At 44.6% G+C, this 10,179-nt stretch overlaps 1 long non-coding RNA gene across 1 annotated transcript; it reads right to left on the reverse strand.

Annotated features, from left to right (window-relative positions):
* Window positions 1–1,191: 1,191 nt before the first annotated feature.
* LOC132345995 (uncharacterized) lies at window positions 1,192–8,748 on the reverse strand. Its single transcript, XR_009495654.1, has 3 exons — window positions 6,158–8,748; window positions 5,351–5,561; window positions 1,192–4,664 (listed from the first exon to the last, which is right to left on the reverse strand). It is a non-coding gene; the product is annotated as an uncharacterized lncRNA (long non-coding RNA).
* Window positions 8,749–10,179: the final 1,431 nt, after the last annotated feature.

Genomic DNA, 10,179 nt, shown 5'->3' on the forward strand with positions numbered 1-10,179 from the left:
GATGCAAAAGAAATTTTAGAATATTTAATACCATTTTCTAATTAAGTAAACAATCCTCACTAACTTGATAGAAAATATTTCCTTAATGCTTAGAAATTTACAGTTGAATCTTGAAGAACCTTAAGAATGTTGAATAATTGATGAAATATACCATTCTTCTACTATCAGTTCAGTTCAGTCGCTCAGTCGTGTCCGACTCTTTGCGACCCCATGAATTGCAGCACGCCAGGCCTCCCCGTCCATCACCAACTCCCGGAGTTCACCCAGACTCATGTTCATCGAGTCAGTGATGCCATCCAGCCATCTCATCTTCTGTCGTCCCCTTCTCTTCCTGCTCTCAATCCTTCCCAGCATCAGAGTCTTTTCCAATAAGTCAACTCTTCGCATGAGGTGGCCAAAGTACTGGAGTTTCAGCTTTAGCATCATTCCTTCCAAAGAAATCCCAGGGCTGATCTCCTTCAGAATGGACTGGTTGGATCTCCTTGCAGTCCAAGGGACTCTCCAGAGTCTTCTCCAACACCACAGTTCAAAAGCATCAATTCTTTGGTGCTCAGCTTTCTTCACAGTCCAACTCTCACATCCATACATGGCCACAGGATAAACCATATCCTTGACTAGATGGACCTTTGTTGGCAAAGTAATGTCTCTGCTTTTCAATATGCTAAGTTGGTCGTAACTTTTCTTCCAAGGAGTAAGCGTCTTTTAATTTCATGGCTGCAGTCACCATCTGCAGTGATTTTGGACTATAACATCAATTAAAAAGGTTTTGGTTCTTCCCAAATAATATACATTCATTTGAATCAGAATCCCAGGAGGATCTTTTTTTTGGGGGGGTTGAAATTGACAGGTTGAACCTCAAGTTTATGTTAAAAGAAGGTGCAAGAGAACTGTTCTGAAATATTTGAAGGAGACAAGTGACAGACAGGAAGAAATTATTTAGTAAACAAAGACTTAGTATCCAGATTATATAAAGAGTGCTTACGTGAATGCTAAGTTGCCTCAGTCGTGTCCGACTCTGTGCGATCCTATGGACTGCAGCCTGCCAGGCTCCTCTGTCTATGGGATTCTCCAGGCAAGAATACTGGAGTGGCTTCCTCCAGGGCATCTTCCCGACCCAGGGATTGAACCTGTGTCTCTTTATCTGCATCCGCAAGCAGGTTCTTTACCACTACAGCCACCTGCAAAGCCCAAAGAGTGCTTATGAATCCATAATATAATAATGCAAACAATGAAATAGAAACAGAATAAATAGGTGATTCACAGCCAATGAAAATACAGGTGGTGGCAAGAATACACAGAAGAACTATACAAAAAAGAACTTCACGACCCAGATAATCACGATGGTGTGATCACTGACCTAGAGCCAGACATCCTGGAATGTGAAGTCAAGTAGGCCTTAGGAAGCATCACTACGAACAAAGTTAGTGGAGGTGATGGGATTCCAGTGGAGCTATTTCAAATCTTGGAAGATGATGCTGTGAAAGTGCTGCACTCAATGTGCCAGCAAATTTGGAAAACTCAGCAGTGGCCACAGGACTGGCAAAGGTCAGTTTTCATTCCAATCCCAAAGAGAGGCAATGCCAAAGGATGCTCAAACTACCTCACAATTGCACTCATCTCACACGCTTGTAAAGTAATGCTCAAAATTCTCCAAGCCAGGCTTCAGCAATTCACGGACCATGAACTTCCAGATATTCAAGCTGGTTTTAGAAAAAGCAGAGGAACCAGAGATCAAATTCCCAACATCCGTTGGATCATTGAAAAAGCAAGAGAGTTCCAGAAAAACATCTATTTCTGCTTTATTGACTATGCCAAATCCTTTGACTGTGTGGATCACAATAAACTGTGAAAAATTCTGAAAGAGATGAGAATACCAGACCACCTGACCTGCCTCTTGAGAAATCTCTATGCAGGTCAGGAAGCAACAGTTAGAACTGGACATGGAAAAACAGACTGGTTCCAAATAGGAAAAGAAGTACGACAAGGCTGTATATTGTCACCCTGCTTATTTAACTTCTATGCAGAGTACATCATGAGAAATGCTGGGCTGGAAGAAGCACAAGCTGGAATCAAGATTGCCGGGAGAAATATCAATAACCTTAAAATATGCAGATGACACCACCCTAATGGCAGAAAGTGAAGAGAAACTAAAGAACCTCTTGATGAAAGTGAAAGAAGAGAGTGAAAAAGTTGGCTTAAAGCTTAACATTCAGAAAACAAAGATCATGGCATCCCATCACTTCATGGGAAATAGATGGGGAAACAGTGGAAACAGTGTCAGACTTTATTTTTTTGGGCTCCAAAGTCACTGTAAAGTGTGACTGCAGCCATGAAATTAAAAGATGTTTACTCCTTGGAAGGAAAGTTATGACCAACCTAGATAGCATATTCAAAAGCAGAGACATTACTTTGCCAACCAAGGTCCATCTAGGCTATGATTTTTCCAGTAGTCATGTATCGATGTGAGAGTTGGACTATAAAGAAAGCTGAACTCAGAAGAATTGATGCTTTTGAACTGTGGTGTTGGAGAAGACTCTTGAGAGTCCCTTGGACTGCAAGGAGATCAACCAGTCCATCCTAAAGGAGATCAGTCCTGAGTGTTCATTGGAAGGACTGATGTTGAAGCTGAAACTCCAATACTTTGGCCACCTGATGTGAAGAGCTGACTCATTTGAAAAGACCCTGATGCTGGGAAAGATTGAGGGCAGGAGGAGAAGGGGACGACAGAGGATGAGATAGGTGGATGGCATCACCAACTCATTGGACATGAGTTTGGGTGGGCTCCGGGAGTTGGTGATGGACAGGGAGGCCTGGTGTGCTGTGATTCATGGGATCGCAAAGAGTCGGACACAACTGATTGACTGAACTGAACTGAATAAACATATATAATAATATCTTGTCTTGGGGAATTGTAAATTCAAATTTATTTGAGGTTTTCTTTTTTTGACCACTGGATTAGAATTGGTCTAAATGCTCATCAACAGGAGAAATTGCTAAGTAAATTGTATTCCATACACTTAAGAAAAAAGATATGTACATATATGTAGTGAACTCCAAGAAACATGGTGAAGTGAAGAAAGCATGAAGATGAACATTATGTGAAAAGTCATTGCATCTATACACACCAATATTCAGTCCAATGTGATCAGCTATCAATTGAGCCCAAGAGGAGAGAGGGATGGGCCAGTCACAGTGACTTTTACATCTGTTCAGGAGACTAGCTGGAGAAGGCAATGGCACCCCACTCCAGTAGTCTTGCCTGGAAAATCCCATGGATGGAGGAGCCTGGTAGGCTGCAGTCCATGGGGTCGCTAAGAGTCGGACACAACTGAGCGACTTCTCTTTCACTTTTCACTTTCATGCATTGGAGAAGGAAATGGCAACCCACTCCAGTATTCTTGCCTGGAGAATCCCAGGGATGGGGGAGCCTGGTAGGCTACCTTCTATGGGGTCGCACAGAGTCGGACACAACTGAAGTGACTTAGCGTCAGCAGCAGCAGCAGCAGGACACTAGCATGTTTTTGAATCTTGGGCATGAAGATTTATTAATAGCTGTTTTTTTAAAATTCCCTTAGCCAAGTTCTATGCCTTCTAGAAAATGAAAAATATTCTGCTGATGTTGTTCCTTTAGAGTGCTGCTGGGCATCGAATATAGATGCTTCTTTCTGAAAACCAAACCCAAGAGTTATTCAGCAATCAGATTTAGCATTCTGGCTCCACAGAAAAATAACAATGCTATATTAAGTTCCCAGTGCCAAGTAGGTGGCCAAACCCTATAAGTGACATTCTTAGTTTTTCAACAAACTAAATATGCCTGAGACATATTTCCTGAATGCTTCTTCCTCAAGCAAAAGCATGAAATTATCAGCCATGCAACTGACATTCCCAGAATGGCAGTGTGCATTCCAATGTGGGAAGAGACCCAGAGGAACAGAACTTTCCCTACCACCCTCCATGGTGAGAGGAATTCTGGGGAAGCAATTTCACCTCCAGGACCTGTTTAATCACCTTAAGCTCTGGTGGGCGAATAATATGTCACGTCCGCTTATCAAGAATCAAAAATGAATTTGAAACAAAGACATGACCCAACATGAATACTCATTTCATCAACTTGTGTTGATTCTCTTGACTTTCTCCACTTCTAATTTTGGAATGGAATGAAATTATTTTTGAAAGAGCCTTTATGAATTTCTTGGACACTGCAGACTTTAAATATTTAGGACTTCTCTGTAAAGAAAAAAAGAGCCTTACAACATGGAAATTCATAGCTCTAAGCAGACACAAATCAGCGACTTTTTATGTGTAGAGAGTGCCAGACTCCAATTTAAAACTCTCCAGCGGCTTCATCTTCAAGCAAGTTAATTCCAATCACTTCCCGAGTCACATTCTCATCACCATGCAAAGCTTTTGAAGAGAAACTGGCTTTCTTCTTGCCCTGGGGAGTTCTGGCGGAGCAAGTCCTTGTGGACGGGGACGTTTTCCCCTCATTGCCATCCCGTGAATAGTTGTGGAGCGAACAGCGACTGATGCGGAGACCAGGCTGATAACATGTGTCACCTCATGGCAGCAGGAGAACGGACGTGACTCCAATTCACGCTTCCCTTTGGTTTGGTTTTTGACCAAGGAAACCTTGTCAACGTATCAAAGCAGCCTTTATGGTTTGTCTTTAAATCAAGAAAACACAAAATGGTATTTTCTTTGTTGCTCCACTCAGTATTCACTTGATGATTCTTGCCACGCCTCCCCCGACCCCCTCCAAAAATCGAACTAAGAAACGCCTGGCAGGGTCCCTAGAGTTTAAATGCTCTTTGCACAAGCTAAGAACGCAGATGCATATTACAGAGCCTGGAGGGTAGAAGGTTAGAAAAAAATACACAAAACTTCTTTAAATGTGTGAAAAATCCTTGGAAGTAAACATGCACTGAGTTCAGTCTTCCTATTGAGTGTGCAGCGCTGAGCTGCGAGAGGTCATACTGGGGGCAAGGCCTGGGGAGGACGGCTGGAGGCAAACGTTGGATGCTGTAAATTCTCAGGGTGACATTGTGCTCTCATGGCTGGGCCATACATACTCCACCACTGCATCTCCCCACTGCCCTCTCTCTTTCTTTCCTCGCTTGCTCCCCTTCTTTCCTGGCAAAAGGAGCCCTCTTAAGTTGCCCTTGAGCCTGCATTCTAATCTGCTCTCTCCCAAATGGAATCCACTTCTCTGAGCTAAGCTGCATTTTGTAGCTTTGTGGCAACACCAAGCCCACTTTATTTCCACTTAAAGGGCTGCCTGTTCTGTTTACCATCACTTCCTAGGAACTTGACCTCATTTATAGTCTGACTTTCCTCCACATTATAGACTTACAAGGGAGCCTCAAAGCTTCTTTCTCTCCATAGCCTGCATCCAGCCGTCTCTCTGACCAGCGGGTCCGTCCCAGGCCCTCTGAGCCTGAAGGCTGGTCCTGACAAGTGATTTGTTTCCATTTGCGCTCGCCTGCCTCCAGCCAGCGTGACCGTTCTGTGCTCAGAGCTGTACAACTGGCACGTCTCAACATTCCTAAAATCCCAGAGAGGATCTCAAAATAGAATAAGAAATGAGAATTTAAATTAGAAGCAACAGCCCTTGCAGGGCTGCCAACTTTGGGCAGAGAGGGTTTTGCATCCCCCTCCCCCACCAGGGTCCTGGTTTCCCCATAGGGTTTTGCAGTTCGGGAGCCAGCCTCCCTCACCTGTGACTTGGACTGGCTATTTTATTATTTTTAAAATTTATTTATTTTTAATTGGATGATAATTGCTTTACCAATATTGTATTCGTTTCTGCCATACATCAACATGAATCAGCCACAGGTAAACATATGTTCCCTCCCTCTTGAGCCTCCCTCCCACCTCCAACCCCATCCCACCCCTCTAGGTTGTCAACAGAGCACTGGGTTTGAGCTCCCCGTGTCATACAGCAAATTCCCGCTGATTATCTAGTCTACGTATGGTGATGTATGTTTCCATGTGACTTTCTCAGTTTGCCCCACCCTCTCCTTCCTCCACCATGTCCACCAGTCTGTTCTCTCTCTGTGTCTCCACTGCTGCCCTGCAAATAGCTTCATCAGTACCATCTTCCTAGATTCCATGTATATGCGTTAATATACGATATTTATTTTTTCTCTTGCTGACTTACTCCACTCTGTATAATAGGCTCTAGGTCCATCCATCTCATTAGAACCGACTCAAATGCACTCCCATTTATGGCTGAGTAGTATTCCGTTGTATATATGTATCACAACTTCTTTATCCAGTCATCTGTCGATGGACATCTGAGTTGCTTCCATGTCCTAGCTATCGTAAATAGTGCTACAATGAACATCGGGGTACATATTAGACTGGTCATTTTAAAAGGAAGCTGAGGTAGGCGTGCTGATTCCCATGCCTTTTGAGGAGCAAGAGGACACTCAGGTCCTTAGAGATCTTCAATGCAGAGACTAAGCTACCCTCATTCCAAGCACGGAATAGGAGGAAGGTGGATGTAGGAATAATAAAACGAAATTGGTTGAAGACTTGCCTTCTTACCTTGGATCTGGGGTGTTGTGCTCTGAGCTGAGCCATTTAGATGGATTTCAGACAGGCAGCACCACAGTCACCTTTCCTGGGAGGGGAAAGTAAACCTCCATGTCCGTGTGTGGCCAGTGCCACAGAGTGGCAAGTGGCAAAGCAGGGCCCCAGTTAGGGCTGTCCTTGGGAAGGGGGAGTACCCTCCACCCTCTCCTGGAAGGTGACATCTCCCTCTCCTGGCCCTTCTCACACATGCCTGGAACAAGGCCCTTCTCTGGACCCATGGATCCCAGGAGAGGCCATTCACAGGCTGGAATTGGCTTCACCTGGACCTGTGTCCTGGCTCCAGCCCTCAAGGAGGTGGAACCCACCTCTTGCTGTGGGTTTCTGTGCACAGCACCAGGCTTGATGCTCCATTATATTCTTAGTAAAAGTCTCCTCAGTACGTTACGCCTCCCTCCCTTCACCTTGAATTCTCATAGTAAACCATAGCTCTCACTTCTTACACACTTTGGAAAAGGCTGGGCAACTCACAATAAAAAACGCTGGGTTCATTGGATGTCACCCCACTTCCTTACCTCTTGTTTTCTGAGAAGGAAAGCCTAACTGGTGTGAAGCACAGAATGAGAAGCTGGGCTGCTGGAATGGACTTACTAGAGAACTCAGACTTCAGTTCTCTCCACTGGTTTCAGCTGTAGGTGAAGAACTCTTACCTTCTACCTCTTGGTTCCCCCAAGAATGCCTTCCTCAGGTGTCCTAAAGGATCCTCAAAGGCACAAGAGGTTCAGTGCTGAGCTGGTGGAGTGCCCTCTGGAAGGTGACATCTTCCTATCCTGGCCCTTCTCACACATCTCAGGAGCAAGGCCCTTCTCTGGACCCACGAATCCCAGGAGAGGGACTCCGGAACTGGGCCGAGATCCTAGGGTCCCTTCAATGCTAGGAGTGAATCCATGCCCTAGGGTGAATTCTTGAGGAAAGTTCCCAGTGGAACAGGATCTCCAGGAATTGATATGAGCTTAGCAGGTTCAGTAAGCCCCTCTGGGCCTGAGTCCCAGGGCCAGATCCATTGGGCAAGTCAGTAAATGCTCACTTCCTGCTGGATGAGGAACTGAAGGATGCTGCAACAGCCACAGCTAATGTTCACTGTGCATTTCCTTCTTGTCTGTCTCTGTCACTGAAGCTTTTCCGACAGTGTCTTATTGCACAGGCAGAAGTTCCTCTTTGTTTCATATATGTAGATACTGCCCAAGCGGTAAGATGTCCCATTTGCTAATGCATCAGGGACATTTCCTGATGTTTTGAAATGGTCTCTCTCGGTACCACGTCAGGACTTAACCCAGCCTGAATCTCCCTCCTCACCCTCTTCTTTCAAAATCAGGACCAGTGGGAAGTGGGTTTCCTGAAATTGATAGGGGCTGTTGTCCTCTTCCTCCAGGCAGACCTGTGTGCTAGGACTCCTGGAAAAGCAGAGGCTATAGGCAGAAGAAAACACATAATACTTACTATGCAAACAGCATAAATGAGTTTTGATTGAAATACTCTAGGACTCCCATTGTTAAGATCAAGCTTAGTAGGCTGAAGATTTTGCACTTCTTTTTGATTGTGAAATTTCAGGCATTGAATATGCATTGAGATAACTGGGTCATTGCCTGTGGGTTAGAAGGAACGGGATCATTCCAAGTTCAAGTTGTATGGAGGCATCAGCATCCCTTGACCTCTGCCCTGTAGCACCTAGACCAGCTGCCTGGTCCAGGGTCACGTGCATAGCTGATGTTGAGAGTGGACTCTGACCTGAAAGACCTTCCTTGTTCACTTTTGAAGCCCCAATTTCCTCAGCATAACGCAGTGAAAAATGATAGTCCCTACTGTGTAGAGCTCAGAGAAGGAAACATGCGCAGCCCAGGATTTGACAGTTAGTCTCCAGCCAAAGTCACTTCTTCTTCTTCTTTTTAACCACTGATACTTAAATTTCTTGCTCAGTGATTTGGAGCTTTGACGTCATTCTCTGTAGGAAAAGTTGGCTTTGTGTTTTGTGGAAACCTATCTCTGTGTTCTCAATGGCCTGCTGCTATCCACACAGTGAATAATCTTTCCTTGGGTCAGCCACCTCCTCAAATCTAGAGGGAGGAAACGGAGGTGGGAGGGTTCTGAGTAACTGCAGGGAAGTGGGGTGCTGACTGCATGTCAGGAACCTCCAACCGTACACTTTGCCTTCCAGCGAAGCCATGAATGTGTCCAAGTTACTGGGTTTTTTTTTTAAGTCAGGAACCAATAGGGAACTTTTCCTAGCATGTAGGCAGTGAATATTTGCAAAGGAAAGCAAATGAATGAATGAATGAATGATTTCTTTCGTTTTCCCTTGAGAGGAGGTCTGCTCAATGTTAGAGCCCATGCCCAGAGCTGGATGCCGTAGGTCTAGATTCCAGCCGTGCCACTGCTGCCCATCTAATTGTCATAACACTCACATCCCAGGAATGGCAGGGACTGAATGAGGTCATGTTAGTCCCTTAGCACAGGTCTGGTGATTCTTTGTCAGCAATACCGGCAGCCTCTAAATCATGGCCAGTGGTCTTCACTGGCTTGCATACTTCCACCTGAACTGCTTGTTGGGTGCAGTCTCATTTTGAGTTTTAGAAGAGTGGTGGCTTTGATCCCACATATATTTATTGGTTAGCTATATTTGGGCAGAGCACCCATTTTTGCTTAAGTCTGTGTTTGAGTGTCTGTGTGTATATGTCATGCAGCTCTCTTGGCCCCTCTGTGGGCATATTTTTGGTATTTAAATTTTTTCTTGCTTATCATGCTTCTCATCAGTGAGCATTTTTCGTGCCTGGTGGAGATGGTTTAAATTCTTAAAGTTTTTGAGGGAGCCAAGGGGCATCCAATGAATGGTCTTTCTCCTCTATTGCATTCCTTACCATGGGGAGGAAAAGGCAGAATGAATATCTTTTTGCACTATTAAAAAATAAATAATTCCTAGGCTGAGAGCTAATAGGAGAAAAGTGTGCATAAATGTTAATTGAGGGGAAAGTAACACTGTGGACTGCAAAATGAATTAGAAAACCAACTCTTTCTACCAGTGTTGGAGACATTTGCTCCCTGGTTGAAAGAAATATAGCTTGACACAATGGGTGTATTTTGAAAAGAAATAATGGGGCAAGCCTTCACACGTTTGATGTTGGGATTGCAGGTTACACGCGTAAGAGACAACGACTTGTGTTCTTTCTGGTAATCGGGTAAGTTGTGGTCTCTGCAGAGGGGTTGACGTGCTCTCTCTCCCTGAACTGTTTTCTTCTTATTTTCTGAGGCTTTGGAATAAGAAATGCACCATGTGCTGCTGCTTTCCCACTGCCCACGTCCTGAGTCGCCAGTGTTCTTGAGTGCAGGAGGCTCTGCAAAGCCCTGTACTTATCTATTGTAGTGTTCATTGTTGCCACAGAATCTGAGTTCTCCTGAGAAAGTGACCAGTGGAAATCAGAATTCTTATTAACTTCATTGTAGCCATTAAAGAATGCTCTTGTTATAAACATGAGGCAGGGATCAATCTAGACAGATCCATCAGGCCCTAGACAGGAGCAAAGTGGTCTGAAAACAGCTTGGCAAGACTCAGTTTTTGGCCCAGGAAGCCAAATTTAGACAGCATGGAAAGCA

This window comes from Bos taurus, chromosome 8 (assembly GCF_002263795.3).
Source record: "Bos taurus isolate L1 Dominette 01449 registration number 42190680 breed Hereford chromosome 8, ARS-UCD2.0, whole genome shotgun sequence".
Taxonomy (NCBI): Eukaryota; Metazoa; Chordata; class Mammalia; order Artiodactyla; family Bovidae; genus Bos; species Bos taurus.